Genomic DNA, 21001 nt, shown 5'->3' on the forward strand with positions numbered 1-21001 from the left:
TGCTGTGTTGGTAAAAGTCCGATCACTCTGCAACATTTTAATAAAATACAATAAGAGGTGATCAAAACATTGTATCTACCTCAAAATGGTATCAGTAAAAATGTAATCACATGTTTGGTATCTGCGTATTGTACTGACCTCGATAATCATATTGCCAGATCAGATTTACCGTATAGTGAACATGCTAAATAAATTTTTTAAAAAAAAATAAATAAATATTGAAATTGAACTTTTTTTGCAATTTCAATGCAATTGGAATTTTTTTTAACACTTTCAAGTGCGTCACATGATAAAATCAATGGTATCATTCAAAAGTACAACTCATCCCGCAATAAACAAGTTATGTAGATTAAAAAAAAAGCTATTGTAAGAAGGGGAGGAAAAACTGAAAAATCACCCAGGGTGAAGAGGTAAAAGTCTGAGCCAGTAATACACTGAGCTGAGTGTTGTGTGTGCCATCACAATCATACATATTACATTTTTAATAACCTTTATTAATTTCCTTTTTGAAGCATAATTATGAGAGATCCTTTTTGTCTCTTGATTAAGTAATAAGACTTACTGTCATTTACTATAGAATCACATAATAATATCAGTGACATATAAGTACGGTGACATACAAGAGGTAGCACTACTAATAATGCTTCTCTATGGCAGATCCTGGACATGGAGGAGTATAACGCCGGAGTAGACTGGTATTCGTTTGGAGTCATCTTAAACGAAATGCTGACCAGTGAGTGTAACTACCATCCCACACTCTTTGATGAATCTTCCTCCGGCGCCAAGGACATCATTGAACAGCTCCTCCAGGAAGATCCTGTCCAGCGATTAGGAGTCAATGGTAACATCCGAGAACACCCCTTCTTCCAGCGAATCGATTGGGTCTCAGTGGAAGCCCTTAGGATGGCCCCACCATACGTCCCTGTAGTAAGTGAATGTACAGAATTGTCACATGGATCTGAATAAGATACTCTCCCACAAGCTTCCACGCTTTGGGCTCTGTGATACATTATGTTTAAGGTCAGGGTTGGAAAATGATTTAGACAGCGCTAATCTTTACATTACTATTATAGACGATTGGGCTGGTTGGACTATTTAATTTATTAGCGTGCATGTCTAGTCTATAGTATTGTACTTTCAGACTCTTTTGCAGACTATATGCAAATAATTAACTAGCTATACGTTCTATCAGGTGCAAGCCATTTAATCTGGCAAAATATTGCATAGGGATCTGTAGCTGGAGCTAAAGATGATTCTTGGCTAAAAAATGTTTTTAATGAGCTCTCCATAAGGACCAGTTCACAACATTTTGATAATTTTTCAGGCAAACCTGGAAGTGCATCTAAAGAAGATTAGTTTACATTTTTCAATAATAATTCTCCTTTTTATGGTCTCCACTGCTGATTTTGACCAGAAGAAAAAATAAAACAAAAAATATGAACCAATTTTGTTAACAAAAAAATTCTGATAGAGCTAGACCCATTTGGAAAGAGTCTGTTAACATGTCAAAGTGTTCAGAGTTGAAGAAATAAGTACAGATTGTACTTATTTAGAAACTTCTCGTTGTACCTGCACATAATTCTGCATCCTATGCATGATGAGACAGAAGTATAATTGGTCATAGAGATGATTAGTGGCACTGCAGCTCTTTGAAATGACTAGCCTGGAGCTGCAATACTCTTGGTGCTGGTGTCTCTAAGATATTTTATTTACATTTGAAAACATTCATTTAATATTGAGCAATTTTTTTCAATGCTTCAAGCCAAGACAGTTTTGATTAGACACCAAGTTCACCATTACTTTTTTCTGTATCTTTTCTATAGCCAACTAAGCCTAAACCCAGGTTCCGTGCTTTTAAGCTTGACAAGATCCAAGCGGCAGAGGCTGCATTATCTATTACACCAAAGGACCAGGCCGTGTTCAGAGGTTTTCATTTGTCAACTAGAAAACCCTCAACAAGATACCAGCTCAAGTAATCTCAGAGCAAGCTGTGTACCTGAGCTTCCAGAAGACCATGCAGAGAAGACCAGAAGATCGGACGTCCAACATCATCAGGAACCTCCACATAGATATCTATAAGTGATAAGTGTAAGAAAGTATAAGTATAGGTAAATATAAGTAAGAAAGGATAAGTATAGGTAAGTATGGATAAGTGTAGGTACAAGAGGATAAGTATAGGAAAAAAGAATAAGTCTTAGTAAGATAGAATAACTATAGGTAAGTATTGGTAAGAAATAAGGTTGAGCGAGTATGTTCTGTCCGAGTATGCTCGGGCCGAGCTCCGAGTATTTACAGCTGCTCGGTGATAAGGTTAAATCGCTCCTGTGTGCATGATTTGCAAATGTTTGACAGCTTTATTACATGTGAGCAATGTGAAATAGACATTCCTCACATGTAATAAAGCTGTCAAACAGTTGCAAATCATGCACATGGGAGCGATTTAACCTTATCACCGAGCAGCTGTAAATACTCGGAGCTCAGCCCGAGCATACGCGGCGAAAGGGTTAATAGAACATACTCGCTCAACACTAGTAAGAAAGTATAAGTATAGGTAAATATAAGTAAGAGAGGATAAGTATAGGTAAAAAGGACATGTAAAGGTAAATATAGGTAAGAAAGAATAAATATAGGTATGTATAAGTAAGAAAGTATAAGTATAGGTAAAAAGAAAGGATACGTATAGACAAGAAAGGATTAATATAGGTAAGAAAGTATAAGTATAGGTTAAAAAGGATAAGAATATGTAAGTATAGGTAAGTAAGAATAAGTATAGATTATAAAGGATAAATATAGGTAAAAAAACTAAGTATAGGTAAGTTTAGGAAAAAAAATCATTAGTATAGGTAATAAAGGATACATGTAGTTAAGATAAGTATAGGGAAAAAAGGATAAGAATAAGTAATGAAGAAGTATATTTAAAATTTAATAAAAAAAGATAAGTATAGGTAAAAAAGGAGAATTATAGGTGGGAAAGGATTAGAATAGGTAAAAAAGGATAAGTGCTGATTAAAAAGGATAAGTATATTTAGCATTCAATAAAAAATAAGAAAGGATAAGCAAAGTTAAGTAAAGAAAAGTATATGTAAGAAAGGATAAGCATAGGTATGTAATAAGTATAGGTAAACTCCAATTCCCGAAAATCGACCAGTGTAAGTGTGCCCTTAGTTAGACATAAGCTTTAAATAGCCTAGATATAAAGATATGATAGACATATATGTTTAGGTTCATATAAAATATTTCATGTAAAGGTGTGACAGGGTCCCATCCAGAGCTGACACTGCGTTGAACCAGGGATTAGCCGATCGCCAGTGCTTGGGGTCAGGAAGGAATTTTTCCCCACACATGGGGTTGTTTTGCCTTCCTCTGGTTCATATACTTCTTATGCAGTAAATCCTATAAATGGCACTGGATGAAAAATTTAACTAAATTTGATAATAGATGAGAATAAAAATAAATTAATAAACTCTATTCATTGTGTCTGCGTCTTCTTTATATTCTGTTCATTCAGCTGTGACTATTTTCATTTTTGACTGCTGTAGTAAATATGCACATGGCAAGGAATTTAGAGTTAATCCATCTTTTTTTTGTGGGGAGTTGGGTCACATGATCTCGCTGCCGATTCTTTCCCATCATGACAGTGATGTTATGGCCTTCTGTTATATGGCTTTCCCAAATTAATGTCACTGCACCAATATCCACCACATCATCAATCACATGTTGTACATGTGTTACGTGCATGCCGCTAGGTTTAGAATGGGGCGAGACAGGTCTCATGAATTCTTGGAATCCTGGGGGAACAGTTACTCAGAGCGCCCATACATTGCAGCTTTCTCAGGCATAAGATGTATTCACTTGCTGGCACAGACACACTTGACAGAGTCCTCATGCTCAGGTGAACAGTAGAATTTAATGTAGAAGCACAGCCAGTACAAATCAAGTCCTTCTTCAACATTAAACAGCTTCTTCACAAAGGCATAGTAATCAACAGCTTTCTTTATAGCACAGTCAAATGGAGGAGGGGGAGGGTTTGGTGAGGGAGATGATCCATGTGACACAATTCCTTCCAGTCTTTATCTTCCTGCCCGATGATACACTTTCTCAACTAGTAGTACAATGGGATTCTGACCTTTTCCCAGCTTCACTCTGTACTGGAATCTTGTTCCATTATGGTTCACATGCCTGAACTTCTGTGAGAGACAGATCACACACCACTCATCCCTTTGGCTGCTGCCAGAATAGTAAACAAGTTCCCCACAATCCCCCTGGGGATCTGCTAACCACTCCCTGTCTCCTGTGACTGTGTTAACCCCTCTAGTTGTTGGATGCTTCTGAAGCAAACCACTTCCTGTCCCTGTGATTATGTTTACTCTTCTAGTTGCTGGATGCTTTTGAAGCAACAGCATTACTTCTGCATGTCACACATGGGATAGGGCTAACATGATCAGCTAGTGCTCTGTAACCCCAGTGTAGTCTCCTCCATTTAATTGCTTGCATATCACAGTTCATGTTGAGAATGGTCATATTCCATAGTCACTGTACATACCCCACAGTCGCTCCAAACTGTACACCATTTCAGTAGCCTCCAGCCCATCACATATGGAAAGGTGGACCTGGTGCAAGGGGATGTAATGGGAATACATAATATAACGCTGCAAGCGTCCCTCTGTCTGAAGCCTCTATAGACTGCGCATGTGCGACGCGCAGTCTGGCTCCAGACAGAAGAACGCATGGAGCCGTTACAGGTAAGAGGAATGAATGGTGCCGGAGATCGCGGTTTGCGTAGACACTGAACGCATACCGCGATCTCCGGCGCCATACTTACATACTTACCTGACTGGGAGGAGCATTGCCACGGCTCCTCTCTTCTCGCCGGAGACCGGGGCAGGAGTGAAGGCGTCGGAGTCGGTGAATGCGCATACCGCTATCTGGCACCATTTTACTGAAGACACATTTGCATTGTGTCTTCAGCAAAATGGTGCCGGACAGTGCGGTATGGGCATGCGCGTACTCCGGCGCTCACTCCTCCCCCAACCTCTGGCAGAACAGGACACCGCAGCGCTGGAGCACAGGGAAGAAAGGTGAGTATATTTTGTATGTGTGCAGCGTGAAAGGAATGAAGTGTACCATACATACGAAGATTGGTGGGTGAGGGGGCCATACATACCAGGATTGGGGGATGAGGGGGCCACACATACCAGGATTGGGAGATGAGGGGGCCACACATACCAGGATTGGGGGATGAGAGGTACCATGCATACCAGGATTGGGAGATGAGGGGTGCCATGCATACCAGGATTGGGGGATGAGGGGTGCCATGCATACAAGGATAGGGATGAGGGGTGTCATGCATACCAGGATTGGGGGGTGAGGAAACCATGCATAACAGGATTGGGGGTGAGGGGATTCTGCATACCAGGATTGGGGGATGAGGGGTACCATGCATACCCGGATTGGGGGATGAGGGGGGCCATGCGTACCAGGATTGGGGATGAGGGGTGCCATGCATACCAGGATTGGGGGGTGAGGAGTGCCATGTAGTGTTGAGCGAGCACTAAAATGCTCGGGTGCTCAAAGCTCGGGCCGAACTCGCCGTGATACTCGGGTGCTCGACCTGAGCAACGAGCCCAATGTTAGTCTATGGGTGACCCGAGCATTTTTGCGGCTGCACCCCCGGCAGTCTTTTAAAAGCCTAACAAGTGCCCAAAATGATAGTGACAGTGCTCAAATGACATGGGGACAGCATGGGAATCGCCCCAGGAAGCATTTCTGACCCCCAGGTCACTGCTGTCAACAACGTGGTCAGAGGTATTAAGCCACTTTTAAGGGCTCACAATAAAACGTTCAAAAACGAAACTGAAACTGCTTTCCTGTGAAATATGTTAAGGAAGTTCCTTTCCAGGGTAAAGTCTTGTGTAAAAGGTAAAATAAATAACCCCCCCAAAAAATACTCCTCCACACCTTGGGCTATGTTCACAAGTAGCATTTTTTATACATTTTTGCACTTTTGTATTGCTTTTAACCGTGACAAATGCATTCACCGGGAATTGTCATTTTAACATTTTACAACCTTATCTGGCCATGTGCTGTGTGACACATGCATACAGTGCTGAAAAGACATGGGAACAGCATGGGGTAGACTCCTGGAAGCATCTCTGACTCCCAGGTCACTGCCTAAAAGTGTGCCCATCAGAAGTGATCCTTGCCGCATCAGAAGATGCAGACTTGCAACTATCCCCGTGCAAGTCCTTGTCCCAGGGCAGTGTTCAATTGTACCTCTCCCATTTCTTGCAATGCAAGCGCAAATATGCAGCCAACCACCCACCCACCCACCTGCAGGCTGCAATACTATACTGCTAGCTTGAACTTGAAATGGGACCTTTTAGTTTTGAGGAGGCCGAAGCTGGCCACTACCTCATGGCTGCGTCGGCGGCGAGGTCTTCATACTCAGTCCCCAGCCACCACTATTTGTCCCGGGAACCTTCCCCACACTTTTCTTAGCCTGGCCTGCTTTAGGGCAGCATTGGATGAGCTTACCAGACAACCAGAGACTCCTCCGGTGGGCCCTGGCTTCTCCATCAGAGGAGTTGAGAGTGCCAAGGTGAGGAGCATGATGATGATGATAGAAGTTAGCATCTGCTTTGTTTTAATGCAAGCGTAAGTGTGCAGCCTGCCACCCACCCACCCCCAGGCTGCAATGCCATACTGATAGCTTGCACTTGAAATGGTTCCTTTTAGTTTGGAGGAGGTCGAAGCTGGCCACTACCTCATGGCTGCTTCGGCAACGAGGTATCCATACTCAGTCCCCAGCTGCCCGGCGGCCGGGTGTCCACGCTCGGTCTCCAGCCGCCAGTGGGCGGCCGGGTGTCCATACTCGGTCGCCACGTGGCCGGGTGTTCACACACGGTCCTCAGCTGCCTGGGGGCGGCCAGGTGTCCATAAACGGTCCCCAGCCGCCCCTATTTCTCCTGTCACCTTCCCACACACTTTTCTTAGCCTGGCCTGCTTTAGGGCAGCATTGGACGAGCCCACCAGAGAACCAGACTCCTCCGGTGGGCCCTGGCTTCTCCATCAGGGGAGTTGAGAGTGCCAAGGTGAGGAGCATGATGATGATGATAGAAGTTAGCATCTGCTTTGTTTTCTTGGAATGCAAGCGTAAGTGTGCAGCCTGCCACCCACCCACCCCCCCACCCCCAGGCTGCAATACCATACTGCTAGCTTGCACTTGAAAAGGGACCTTTTAGTTTGGAGGAGGCCGAAGCTGGCCACTACCTTATGGCTGTGTCGGCAGCGAGGTCTCCATGCTCAGTACCCAGCCGCCACTATTTGTCCCGGGAACCTTCCCCACACTTTTCTTAGCCTGGCCTGCTTTAGGGCAGCATTGGACGAGTCCACCAGACAGCCAGAGACTCCTCCGGTGGGCCCTGGCTTCTCCATCAGAAGAGTTGAGAGTGCCAAGGTGAGGAGCATGATGATGATGATAGAAGTTAGCATCTGCTTTGTTTTCTTGGAATGCAAGAGTAAGTGTGCAGCCTGCCACCCACCCACCCCCAGGCTGCAATACCATACTGCTAGCTTGCACTTGAAATGGGGCCTTTTAGTTTGGAGGAGGCCGAAGCTGGCCACTACGTCATGGCTGCTTCGGCAGCGAGGTATCCATACTCGGTCCTCAGCCGCCCCTATTTGTCCCGGTGCACCTTATACATAAGATTAAGAGCGCATACCAAAACATTACCTGTGCCCTCCCCAGTGTATTTAGTGGGAAGCACAGCCTATTCCGCTGTAGTGTGTGCATGTAAACCCCTGTTAATGGTACATGCGAAGATGCCTCCCACCTTGCACCTGTCGTTGCAGACTTGCAACTATCCCCATTCAAGTCCTTGTCCCAGGGCAGTGTTCAATTGTACCTCTCCCATTCCTTGCAATGCAAGCGCAAGTATGCATCCTGCCACCCACCCACCCCAGGCTGCAATACCATACTACTTGCTTGCACTTTAAATTGGGCCTTTTAGGCAAGTGGAGGCGGAATCTGGCCACCACGTCATGGCTGCGTTGGCGGCCTGGTATCCATACTCAGTCCCAAGCCACCCGGCGGCTGGGTGTCCATACTCGGTTCCCAGCCGCCAGGGGGCGGCCGGGTGTCCACGCTCGGTCCCCAGCCGCCAGGGGGCGGCCGGGTGTCCATACTCGGTCCCCAGCCGCCCTGCGGCCAGGTGTCCACACACGGTCCCCAGCCGCCTGGGGGCGGCCGGGTGTCCATAAACGGTCCCCAGCCGCCCCTATTTCTCCTGTCACCTTCCCACACACTTTTCTTAGCCTGTCCTGCTTTAGGGCAGCATTGGACGAGCCCACCAGAGAAAGAGACTCCTTCGGTGGGCCCTGGCTTCTCTATCAGGGGAGTTGAGAGTGCCAAGGTCAGGAGCATGATGATGATTACAGAAGTTAGCATCTGCTTTGTTTTCTTGGAATGCAAGCGCATGTATGTAGTAGCGGCTAGGCCTGAGGTGGTCAGCGTTTTGGTGCATATCCTACCTCCTCCGAGGATTGCTGGATGCTTTCCTGCTACTATCCCAGTTCTATGACTCCCGTTAAAACAAAGCTTCAGGTGATAAATGATGGATGAGGTGGTGGCAAAGGAGAAAGAGCAGGAGGAACAGGGACCATTCACATCAATATCAGGCCAGTCAACCACATATGTCTTGTAGGATATGTTTCTGTAACAAAAGGAGCAATTAGGCTACACAGTTATAGGGCATACAGTGAGTGCAATGCCTACCAAAAATTTCGAGGCACTCCAATGCCCCTTGGAAATGACATGGAGGTCAGAAGGCCTTAACTAAACCGTTTTTTCCATTTATAGCAACTCGGTCTCCTGTACACTGTTGGCCTAAGCAGTGAATGGAAGGCTTTCCAAAAATTATGAGGAACTGCAATGCCCCTTGAAACAGACGTGGATTACAGCGTACTAAAAACCTTCTACCCATTATTGGGGAGTTGGTCTCCCTTAGTTTTCACCTTTGCATTGAAAAGCAAAAGCAGACTAAAATTAGGAGGAAATGCAATGCCCCTTGGAAAAGCTGTGGAGTTCAGAGTGGTTTAAGAAGACGCTTTTAATGCCCCTTTGAAGAGACGTGGAGGTCACAGTAGCTTAACAAGACGGTTTTAATGCCCTTTGGGAAAGTGGTGGAGGTCGCAGTAGCTTAACAAGACGGTTTTAATGCCCCTCGGAAGAGATGTGGAGGTCACAGTAGTTTAATAAGACGGTTTTAATGCCCCTCGGAAGAGACGTAGAGGTCACAGTAGCTTAACAAGACGGTTTTAATGCCCCTTGGGAAAGTGGTGGAGGTCGCAGTAGCTTAAGAAGACGATTTTAATGCCCCTCGGAAGAGACGTGGAGGTCACAGTAGCTTAACAAGACGGTTTTAATGCCCATCGGAAGAGACGTGGAGGTCACAGTAGTTTAACAAGATGGTTTTAATGCCCCTTGGAAAAGTGGTTGAGGTCGCAGGAGCTTAACAAAACGGTTTTAATGCCCCTTGGAAAAGTGGTGGAGGTCACAGTAGCTTAACAAGTCTGTTTTAATGCCCCTTGGAAGAGAAGTGGAGGTCACAGTAGCTTAAGAAGACGGTTTTAATGCCCCTTACAAGAGCCATACAGTACAGCATCTTAAAAACATTATTCCCATTATTGGGGAGTGTGTCTCCCATAGTCTTTGCTTATACCTTCCATGCAAAAGCTGCCAAAAATTAGGACGGAGGAACTTGCAATGCCCCTTACAAGAGCCATGCAGTACAGCATATTACAAACATTATTCCCATTATTGGGGAGTGGGTCTCCCATAGTCTTTGCTTATGCCTTCCAAGCAAAAGCTGCCAAAAAATAGGAGGAAATGCAATCCCGTTCGAAGAGTCGTGGAGGTTAGAATTAATTAAAACAACATTTCAATGCCCCTTGGAAGAGCTGTGGAGTTCAGAGTGGTTTAACAAGACGCAGAAGAGACGTGGAGGTCCCAGTAGCTTAACAAGACGGTTTTAGTGCCCCTTGGAAGAGACGTGGAGGTCCCAGTAGCTTAACAAGACGGTTTTAATGCCCCTTGGAAAAGTGGTGGAGGTCACAGTAGCTTAACAAGACGGTTTTAATGCCCCTTAGAAAAGTGGTGGATGTCACAGTAGCTTAACTAGACGGTTTTAATGCCCCTCGAAAGAGACGTGGAGGTCACAGTAGCATAACAAGTCGGTTTTTATGCCCCTCGAAAGAGATGTGGAGTTCACAGTAGCTTAACAAGACTGTTTTAACGCCCCTTGGAAAAGTGGTGGAGGTCACAGTAGCTTAACAAGACGGTTTTAATGCCCCTCGAAAGAGACGTGGAGGTCACAGTAGCTTAACAAGACGTTTTTAATGCCCCTCGGAAGAGACGTGGAGGTTACAGTAGCTTAACAAGACGGTTTTAATGCCCCTTGGAAAAGTGGTTGAGTTCGCAGTAGCTTAACAAGACGGTTTTAATGCCCCTTGGAAAAGTGGTGGAGGTCACAGTAGCTTAACAAGTCTGTTTTAATGCCCCTTGGAAGAGAAGTGGAGGTCACAGTAGCTTAAGAAGACGGTTTTAATGCCCCTTACAAGAGCCATACAGTACAGCATCTTAAAAACATTATTCCCATTATTGGGGAGTGTGTCTCCCATAGTCTTTGCTTATACCTTCCAAGCAAAAGCTGCCAAAAATTAGGAGGAAATGCAATGCCCGTTCAAGGAGTCGTGGAGGTTAGAATTAATTAAAACAACATTTCAATGCCCCTTGGAAGAGCTGTGGAGTTCAGAGTGGTTTAACAAGACGCTTTTAATGCCCCGCGGAAGAGACGTGGAGGTCCCAGTAGCTTAACAAGACGGTTTTAGTGCCCCTTGGAAGAGACGTGGAGGTCCCAGTAGCTTAACAAGACGGTTTTAATGCCCCTTGGAAAAGTGGTGGAGGTCACAGTAGCTTAACAAGACGGTTTTAATGCCCCTTAGAAAAGTGGTGGCGGTCACAGTAGCTTAACTACACGGTTTTAATGCGCCTTGGAAAAGTGGTGGATGTCACAGTAGCTTAACCAGACGGTTTTAATGCCCCTCGAAAGAGACGTGGAGGTCACAGTAGCTTAACAAGTCGGTTTTTATGCCCCTCGAAAGAGATGTGGAGTTCACAGTAGCTTAACAAGACTGTTTTAACGCCCCTTGGAAAAGTGGTGGAGGTCACAGTAGCTTAACAAGACGGTTTAAATGCCCCTCGAAAGAGACGTGGAGGTCACAGTAGCTTAACAAGACGGTTTTAATGCCCCTCGGAAGAGACGTGGAGGTTACAGTAGCTTAACAAGACGGTTTTAATGCCCCTCGGAAGAGACGTGGAGGTCACAGTAGTCTAACAAGACGGTTTTAATGCCCCTTGGAAAAGTGGTTGAGTTCGCAGTAGCTTAACAAGACGGTTTTAATGCCCCTTGGAAAAGTGGTGGAGGTCACAGTAGCTTAACAAGTCTGTTTAAATGCCCCTTGGAAGAGAAGTGGAGGTCACAGTAGCTTAAGAAGACGGTTTTAATGCCCCTTACAAGAGCCATACAGTACAGCATCTTAAAAACATTATTCCCATTATTGGGGAGTGTGTCTCCCATAGTCTTTGCTTATACCTTCCATGCAAAAGCTGCCAAAAATTAGGACGGAGGAACTTGCAATGCCCCTTACAAGAGCCATGCAGTACAGCATATTACAAACATTATTCCCATTATTGGGGAGTGGGTCTCCCATAGTCTTTGCTTATGCCTTCCAAGCAAAAGCTGCCAAAAATTAGGAGGAAATGCAATGCCCGTTCAAGGAGTCGTGGAGGTTAGAATTAATTAAAACAACATTTCAATGCGCCTTGGAAGAGCTGTGGAGTTCAGAGTGGTTTAACAAGACGCTTTTAATGCCCCGCGGAAGAGACGTGGAGGTCCCAGTAGCTTAACAAGACGGTTTTAGTGCCCCTTGGAAGAGACGTGGAGGTCCCAGTAGCTTAACAAGACGGTTTTAATGCCCCTTGGAAAAGTGGTGGAGGTCACAGTAGCTTAACAAGACGGTTTTAATGCCCCTTAGAAAAGTGGTGGCGGTCACAGTAGCTTAACTAGACGGTTTTAATGCCCCTTGGAAAAGTGGTGGATGTCACAGTAGCTTAACCAGATGGTTTTAATGCCCCTCGAAAGAGACGTGGAGTTCACAGTAGCTTAACAAGACTGTTTTAACGCCCCTTGGAAAAGTGGTGGAGGTCACAGTAGCTTAACAAGACGGTTTTAATGCCCCTCGAAAGAGACGTGGAGGTCACAGTAGCTTAACAAGACGGTTTTAATGCCCCTCGGAAGAGACGTGGAGGTTACAGTAGCTTAACAAGACGGTTTTAATGCCCCTCGGAAGAGACGTGGAGGTCACAGTAGTCTAACAAGACGGTTTTAATGCCCCTTGGAAAAGTGGTTGAGTTCGCAGTAGCTTAACAAGACGGTTTTAATGCCCCTTGGAAAAGTGGTGGAGGTCACAGTAGCTTAACAAGTCTGTTTTAATGCCCCTTGGAAAAGTGGTGGATGTCACAGTAGCTTAACTAGACGGTTTTAATGCCCCTCGAAAGAGACGTGGAGGTCACAGTAGCTTAACAAGTCGGTTTTTATGCCCCTCAAAAGAGATGTGGAGTTCACAGTAGCTTAACAAGACTGTTTTAACGCTCCTTGGAAAAGTGGTGGAGGTCACAGTAGCTTAACAAGACGGTTTTAATGCCCCTCGAAAGAGACGTGGAGGTCACAGTAGCTTAACAAGACGGTTTTAATGCCCCTCGGAAGAGACGTGGAGGTTACAGTAGCTTAACAAGACGGTTTTAATGCCCCTCGGAAGAGACGTGGAGGTCACAGTAGTCTAACAAGACGGTTTTAATGCCCCTTGGAAAAGTGGTTGAGTTCGCAGTAGCTTAACAAGACGGTTTTAATGCCCCTTGGAAAAGTGGTGGAGGTCACAGTAGCTTAACAAGTCTGTTTTAATGCCCCTTGGAAGAGAAGTGGAGGTCACAGTAGCTTAAGAAGACGGTTTTAATGCCCCTTACAAGAGCCATACAGTACAGCATCTTAAAAACATTATTCCCATTATTGGGGAGTGTGTCTCCCATAGTCTTTGCTTATACCTTCCATGCAAAAGCTGCCAAAAATTAGGACGGAGGAACTTGCAATGCCCCTTACAAGAGCCATGCAGTACAGCATATTACAAACATTATTCCCATTATTGGGTAGTGGGTCTCCCATAGTCTTTGCTTATGCCTTCCAAGCAAAAGCTGCCAAAAATTAGGAGGAAATGCAATGCCCGTTCGAAGAGTCGTGGAGGTTAGAATTAATTAAAACAACATTTCAATGCCCCTTGGAAGAGCTGTGGAGTTCAGAGTGGTTTAACAAGACGCTTTTAATGCCCCGCGGAAGAGACGTGGAGGTCCCAGTAGCTTAACAAGACGGTTTTAGTGCCCCTTGGAAGAGACGTGGAGGTCCCAGTAGCTTAACAAGACGGTTTTAATGCCCCTTGGAAAAGTGGTGGAGGTCACAGTAGCTTAACAAGACGGTTTTAATGCCCCTTAGAAAAGTTGTGGCAGTCACAGTAGCTTAACTACACGGTTTTAATGCCCCTTGGAAAAGTGGTGGATGTCACAGTAGCTTAACTAGACGGTTTTAATGCCCCTCGAAAGAGACGTGGAGGTCACAGTAGCTTAACAAGTCGGTTTTTATGCCCCTCGAAAGAGATGTGGAGTTCACAGTAGCTTAACAAGACTGTTTTAATGCCCCTTGGAAAAGTGGTGGAGGTCACAGTAGCTTAACAAGACGGTTTTAATGCCCCTCGAAAGAGACGTGGAGGTCACAGTAGCTTAACAAGACGGTTTTAATGCCCCTCGGAAGAGACGTGGAGGTTACAGTAGCTTAACAAGACGGTTTTAATGCCCCTCGGAAGAGACGTGGAGGTCACAGTAGTCTAACAAGACAGTTTTAATGCCCCTTGGAAAAGTGGTTGAGTTCGCAGTAGCTTAACAAGACGGTTTTAATGCCCCTTGGAAAAGTGGTGGAGGTCCCAGTAGCTTAACAAGTCTGTTTTAATGCCCCTTGGAAGAGAAGTGGAGGTCACAGTAGCTTAAGAATACGGTTTTAATGCCCCTTACAAGAGCCATACAGTACAGCATCTTAAAAACATTATTCCCATTATTGGGGAGTGTGTCTCCCATAGTCTTTGCTTATACCTTCCATGCAAAAGCTGCAAAAAATTAGGACGGAGCAACTTGCAATGCCCCTTACAAGAGCCATGCAGTACAGCATATTACAAACATTATTCCCATTATTGGGGAGTGGGTCTCCCATAGTCTTTGCTTATGCCTTCCAAGCAAAAGCTGCCAAAAATTAGGAGGAAATGCAATGCCCGTTCGAAGAGTCGTGGAGGTTAGAATTAATTAAAACAACATTTCAATGCCCCTTGGAAGAGCTGTGGAGTCCAGAGTGGTTTAACAAGACGCTTTTAATGCCCCGCGGAAGAGACGTGGAGGTCCCAGTAGCTTAACAAGACGGTTTTAGTGCCCCTTGGAAGAGACGTGGAGGTCCCAGTAGCTTAACAAGATGGTTTTAATGCCCCTTGGAAAAGTGGTGGAGGTCACAGTAGCTTAACAAGACGGTTTTAATGCCCCTTAGAAAAGTGGTGGCGGTCACAGTAGCTTAACTACACGGTTTTAATGCCCCTTGGAAAAGTGGTGGATGTCACAGTAGCTTAACCAGACGGTTTAAATGCCCCTCGAAAGAGACGTGGAGGTCACAGTAGCTTAACAAGTCGGTTTTTATGCCCCTCGAAAGAGATGTGGAGTTCACAGTAGCTTAACAAGACTGTTTTAACGCCCCTTGAAAAGTGGTGGAGGTCACAGTAGCTTAACAAGACGGTTTTAATGCCCCTCGAAAGAGACGTGGAGGTCACAGTTGCTTAACAAGACGGTTTTAATGCCCCTCGGAAGAGACGTGGAGGTTACAGTAGCTTAACAAGACGGTTTTAATGCCCCTCGGAAGAGACGTGGAGGTCACAGTAGTCTAACAAGACGGTTTTAATGCCCCTTGGAAAAGTGGTTGAGTTCGCAGTAGCTTAACAAGACGGTTTTAATGCCCCTTGGAAAAGTGGTGGAGGTCACAGTAGCTTAACAAGACTGTTTTAATGCCCCTTGGAAAAGTGGTGGATGTCACAGTAGCTTAACTAGACGGTTTTAATGCCCCTCGAAAGAGACGTGGAGGTCACAGTAGCTTAACAAGTCGGTTTTTATGCCCCTCGAAAGAGATGTGGAGTTCACAGTAGCTTAACAAGACTGTTTTAACGCTCCTTGGAAAAGTGGTGGAGGTCACAGTAGCTTAACAAGACGGTTTTAATGCCCCTCGAAAGAGACGTGGAGGTCACAGTAGCTTAACAAGACGGTTTTAATGCCCCTCGGAAGAGACGTGGAGGTTACAGTAGCTTAACAAGACGGTTTTAATGCCCCTCGGAAGAGACGTGGAGGTCACAGTAGTCTAACAAGACGGTTTTAATGCCCCTTGGAAAAGTGGTTGAGTTCGCAGTAGCTTAACAAGACGGTTTTAATGCCCCTTGGAAAAGTGGTGGAGGTCACAGTAGCTTAACAAGTCTGTTTTAATGCCCCTTGGAAGAGAAGTGGAGGTCACAGTAGCTTAAGAAGACGGTTTTAATGCCCCTTACAAGAGCCATACAGTACAGCATCTTAAAAACATTATTCCCATTATTGGGGAGTGTGTCTCCCATAGTCTTTGCTTATACCTTCCATGCAAAAGCTGCCAAAAATTAGGACGGAGGAACTTGCAATGCCCCTTACAAGAGCCATGCAGTACAGCATATTACAAACATTATTCCCATTATTGGGGAGTGGGTCTCCCATAGTCTTTGCTTATGCCTTCCAAGCAAAAGCTGCCAAAAATTAGGAGGAAATGCAATGCCCGTTCGAAGAGTCGTGGAGGTTAGAATTAATTAAAACAACATTTCAATGCCCCTTGGAAGAGCTGTGGAGTTCAGAGTGGTTTAACAAGACGCTTTTAATGCCCCGCGGAAGAGACGTGGAGGTCCCAGTAGCTTAACAAGACGGTTTTAATGCCCCTTGGAAGAGACGTGGAGGTCCCAGTAGCTTAACAAGATGGTTTTAATGCCCCTTGGAAAAGTGGTGGAGGTCACAGTAGCTTAACAAGACGGTTTTAATGCCCCTTAGAAAAGTTGTGGCAGTCACAGTAGCTTAACTACACGGTTTTAATGCCCCTTGGAAAAGTGGTGGATGTCACAGTAGCTTAACTAGACGGTTTTAATGCCCCTCGAAAGAGACGTGGAGGTCACAGTAGCTTAACAAGTCGGTTTTTATGCCCCTCGAAAGAGATGTGGAGTTCACAGTAGCTTAACAAGACTGTTTTAACGCCCCTTGGAAAAGTGGTGGAGGTCACAGTAGCTTAACAAGACGGTTTTAATGCCCCTCGAAAGAGACGTGGAGGTCACAGTAGCTTAACAAGACGGTTTTAATGCCCCTCGGAAGAGACGTGGAGGTCCCAGTAGCTTAACAAGAAGGTTTTAATGCCCCTTGGAAAAGTGGTTGAGGTCGCAGTAGCTTAACAAGACGGTTTTAATGCCACTTGGAGAAGTGGTGGAGGTCACAGTAGCTTAACAAGACTGTTTTAATGCCCCTTGGAAAAGTGGTGGAGTTCACAGTAGCTTAACAAGATGGTTTTAATGCCGCTTAGAAAAGTGGTGGCGGTCACAGTAGCTTAACTAGACGGTTTTAATGCCCCTTGGAAAAGTGGTGGAGGTCACAGTAGCTTAACAAGATGGTTTTAATGCCCCTCGAAAGAGACGTGGAGGTTACAGTAGCTTAACAAGACGTTTTTAATGCCCCTCGAAAGAGATGTGGAGGTCACAGTAGCTTAACAAGATGGTTTTAATGCCCCTCGGAAGAGACGTGTGTTATGCACACGCCCGGACTGACTGGCGTGTGCGGGTGTTGTGGTTCCACTGGACCATGAACCGGAGAGTGCCTGGAGGGGCGTGACTAAGTATCTGGCCGATCCGACCAAGATGGCACGACGGCATACGACGCCAGTGCACCAGGGAGAAACTGGGCAGAGGGACCAGGTGCTACTCCAGGTCAAACTCCGGACACGGGGGTTGACCCACACAGGGATTACTGGAACAGGCTGGTTAGGCTGGCGCACAGACTGGAGGGTATAGGCAGGCACGACTGGTATGCAGGCAGGCGGGTAAAGGCAAGCGCAGCTAGAGTGCTGACAGGGAGGCACTAGCAGGTAGGAACACAGGCGGGATAGGACCCAGTACACACTGGGACTCAGGAACAATACAGGCAGAGGGGTACAGGCAAGCACAGCTAGAGTGCAGACAGGGAGGCACTAGCAGGTAGGAACACAGGCGGGATAGGACCCAGTACACACTGGGACTCAGGAACAGGCAGGTTAGGCTGGCACAGACTGGTGGATGTAAGCAAACACGGCAGGTATGCAGATGGGTGGATACAGGCGAGTATGCAGGCAGGGAGGTACTGGCCGAAAGGACGGGCTGGAGCACAGAAAGGTTAAGACCCAGTACAGACTGGGTCACAGAACCGCAGATGCGGTAGACAACCACAGCAGAGAGGGAACGCCCGAAGCGGTGGGCAAGAACAGAGCAGGACGGGGCTGCAGGAGCAGCGAGCACAAGCAGGGCAGGACAGGACTGCCGGAGCAGCGGGCAGAAGCAGGGCAGGACAGGACTGCCGGAGCAGCGGGCAGAAGCAGGGCAGGACAGGACTGCCGGAGCAGCGGGCAGAAGCAGGGCAGGACAGGACTGCCGGAGCAGCGGGCAGAAGCAGGGCAGGACAGGACTGCCGGAGCAGCGGGCAGAAGCAGGGCAGGACAGGACTGCCGGAGCAGCGGGTAGAAGCAGGGCAGGACAGGACTGCCGGAGCAGTGAGCAAAAGGGTCAGAGCGGAGCAAGGCTGCCGGAGCAGTGAGCAAAAGGGTCAGAGCGGAGCAAGGCTGCGGAGCAGTGAGCAAGGAGTCAGAGCAGGCTAGAACCGCCGGAGCGGTAAGCAAAGGAGTCAGAGCAGACTAGAACCGCCGGAGCGGTGAGCAAAGGAGTCAGAGCAGGCTAGAACCGCCGGAGCGGTGAGCAAAGGAGTCAGAGCAGGCTAGAATCGCCGGAGCGGGGAGCAAAGGAGTCAGAGCAGGCTAGGCTGAGTAGGGGGGACAGGGCTCTGTTCACACGGAACAGACAGGAAGGGAAAGGCAGAGCCAGACACCCACAGGGTACTAGCAGAGAAGTAGCGAGTGGACCACAAACTCACAAACGGGAGTACAGAGACAACAAGCAGGAGTTAGGTACGAGTTCAGACTCTGCAGAAAAAGGAAGGGAACGGACATAGAGGCAAAACAGGTAAAGGATAGGAGAGAGTTCAGACTGGAACTGAGTGTACGGAGGAGACCGACACTGCAGCGGAATACAGGAGCGGGTCTGGGAATACGGCCCCCAGAGAGGCAGGACGAACAGGCAAGGAGCGTGTTCAGACAGGACAGACAAGATACAGGAGCGGGTCTAGGTAATCAGCCCCTAGAAGGCGGGAGGAACAGGCTAGGAGCGTGTTCAGACAGGTCAGACAAGATACAGGAACGGGTCTAGGTAATCGGCCCCTAGAAGGCAGGAGGAACAGGCTAGGAGCGTGTTCAGACAGGCCTGGAAATACAGCCTCCAGGATAGGCAGACAAGAGAACACAGAACGGGACCTGGCACCTTCAGAGTGCAAGCACACACTGAATGAAACACTATGCTCAGGCAGGAATAGATGGGAGCAGCTGAGCTATATACCAGGTGACAGACAGCAATAGGCTGAGGATGCACAAGGGGTGTGACCCACAGCAGGTACAAAAAGCAGGAAGTGATCGGGCGCCGCCCTTAAGCAGCAGAAACAGACACAAACAGACAGCATGGAGGGAAGCCAGAGAGACATTCTGGACTGGAGATCAAGTGCGCGCTCTTGCACAGTGGGAGATGGACCACCATGCAAGGACGCCGCCAGGTATGTTACAACGTGGAGGTCACAGTAGCTTAACAAGACAGTTTTAATGCCCCTCGGAAGAGACGTGGAGGTCCCAGTAGCTTAACAAGACAGTTTTAATGCCCCTTGGAAAAGTGTTTGAGGTCGCAGTAGCTTAACAAGACAGTTTTAGTGCCCATTGGAAAAGTGGTGGAGGTCACAGTAGCTTAACAATACTGTTTTAATGCCCCTTGGAAGAGAAGTGGAGGTCACAGTAGCTTAACAAGACGGTTTTAATGCCCCTCGGAAGAGACTTGGAGGTCCCAGTAGCTTAACAAGACGGTTTGAATGCCCCTTGGAAGAGAAGTGGAGGTCACAGTAGCTTAACAAGACGGTTTTAATGCCCCTTACAAGAGCCATAGAGTACAGCATCTTAAAAACTTTATTCCCATTATTGGGGAGTGTGTCTCCCATAGTCTTTGCTTATGCCTTCCATGCAAAAGCTGCCAAAAATTAGGACGGAGGAACTTGCAATGCCCCTTACAAGAGCCATGCAGTACAGCATATTACAAATATTATTCCCATTATTGGGGAGTGGGTCTCCCATAGTCTTTGCTTATGCCTTCCTAGCAAAAGCTGCCAAAAATTAGGAGGAAATGCAATGCCCGTTCGAAGAGTCGTGGAGGTTAGAATTAATTAAAACAACATTTCAATGCCCCTTGGAAGAGCTGTGGAGTTCAGAGTGGTTTAACAATACGCTTTTAATGCCCCGCGGAAGAGACGTGGAGGTCCCAGTAGCTTAACAAGACGGTTTTAGTGCCCCTTGGAAGAGACGTGGAGGTCCCAGTAGCTTAACAAGACAGTTTTAATGCCCGTTCGAAGAGTCGTGGAGGTCACAGTAGCTTAACAAGACGTTTTTAGTGCCTCTCGAAAGAGATGTGGAGGTCGCAGTAGCTTAACAAGACGGTTTTAATGCCCCTTGGAAAAGTGGTGGAGGTCACAGTAGCTTAACAAGACTGTTTTAATGCCCCTTGGAAGAGAAGTGGAGGTCACAGTAGCTTAACAAGACGGTTTTAATGCCCCTCGGAAGAGACTTGGAGGTCCCAGTAGCTTAACAAGACGGTTTGAATGCCCCTTGGAAGAAAAGTGGAGGTCCCAGTAGCTTAACAAGACGGTTTTAATGCCCCTTACAAGAACCAAAGAGTACAGCATCTTAAAAACATTATTCCCATTATTGGGGAGTGTGTCTCCCATAGTCTTTGCTTATGCCTTCCATGCAAAAGCTGCCAAAAATTAGGACGGAGGAACTTGCAATGCCCCTTACAAGAGCCATGCAGTACAGCATATTACAAACATTATTCCCATTATTGGGGAGTGGGTCTCCCATAGTCTTTGCTCATGCCTTCCAAGCAAAAGCTGCCAAAAATTAGGAGGAAATGCAATGCCCGTTCGAAGAGTCGTGGCGGTCACAGTAGCTTAACAAGACGTTTTTAGTGCCTCTCGAAAGAGATGTGGAGGTCACAGTAGCTTAACAAGATGGTTTTAATGCCCCTCGGAAGAGACGTGGATGTCACAGTCAGTAGCTTAACAAGACGGTTTTAATGCCCCGCGGAAGAGTCGTGGAGGTTCCAGTAGCTTAACAAGACGGTTTTAATGCCCCTTGGAAAAGTGGTGGAGGTCACAGTAGCTTATCAAGCTGGTTTTAATGCCCCTCGGAAGAGACGTGTAGGTCCCAGTAGCTTAACAAGACGGTTTTAATGCCCCTTGGAAAAGTGGTGGAGGTCACAGTAGCTTAACACGACGGTTTTAATGCCCCTTGGAAAAGTGGTGGAGGTCACAGTAGCTTAACAAGTCATCTTTTATGCCCCTCGAAAGAGATGTGGAGGTCACAGTAGCTTAACAAGACGGTTTTAATGCCCCTCGAAAGAGACGTGGAGGTCACAGTAGCTT

General features: G+C 46.7%; 1 long non-coding RNA gene across 1 annotated transcript in view; it reads right to left on the reverse strand.

Annotated features, from left to right (window-relative positions):
* Positions 1–426: 426 nt before the first annotated feature.
* LOC141160941 (uncharacterized) overlaps positions 427–21001 on the reverse strand; it is a 125755-nt gene continuing 105180 nt past the window's right edge. The window contains exons 2-3 of the long non-coding RNA XR_012250585.1: positions 1997–2073; positions 427–922 (exon numbers count right to left, since the gene is read on the reverse strand). This is a non-coding gene — a long non-coding RNA (uncharacterized lncRNA). The remainder of the gene's footprint in view (positions 923–1996; positions 2074–21001) is intronic.

Source organism: Phyllobates terribilis, unplaced genomic scaffold (genome assembly GCF_046119375.1).
Source record: "Phyllobates terribilis strain yellow unplaced genomic scaffold, ASM4611937v1 Scaffold_9__5_contigs__length_417890890, whole genome shotgun sequence".
Taxonomy (NCBI): Eukaryota; Metazoa; Chordata; class Amphibia; order Anura; family Dendrobatidae; genus Phyllobates; species Phyllobates terribilis.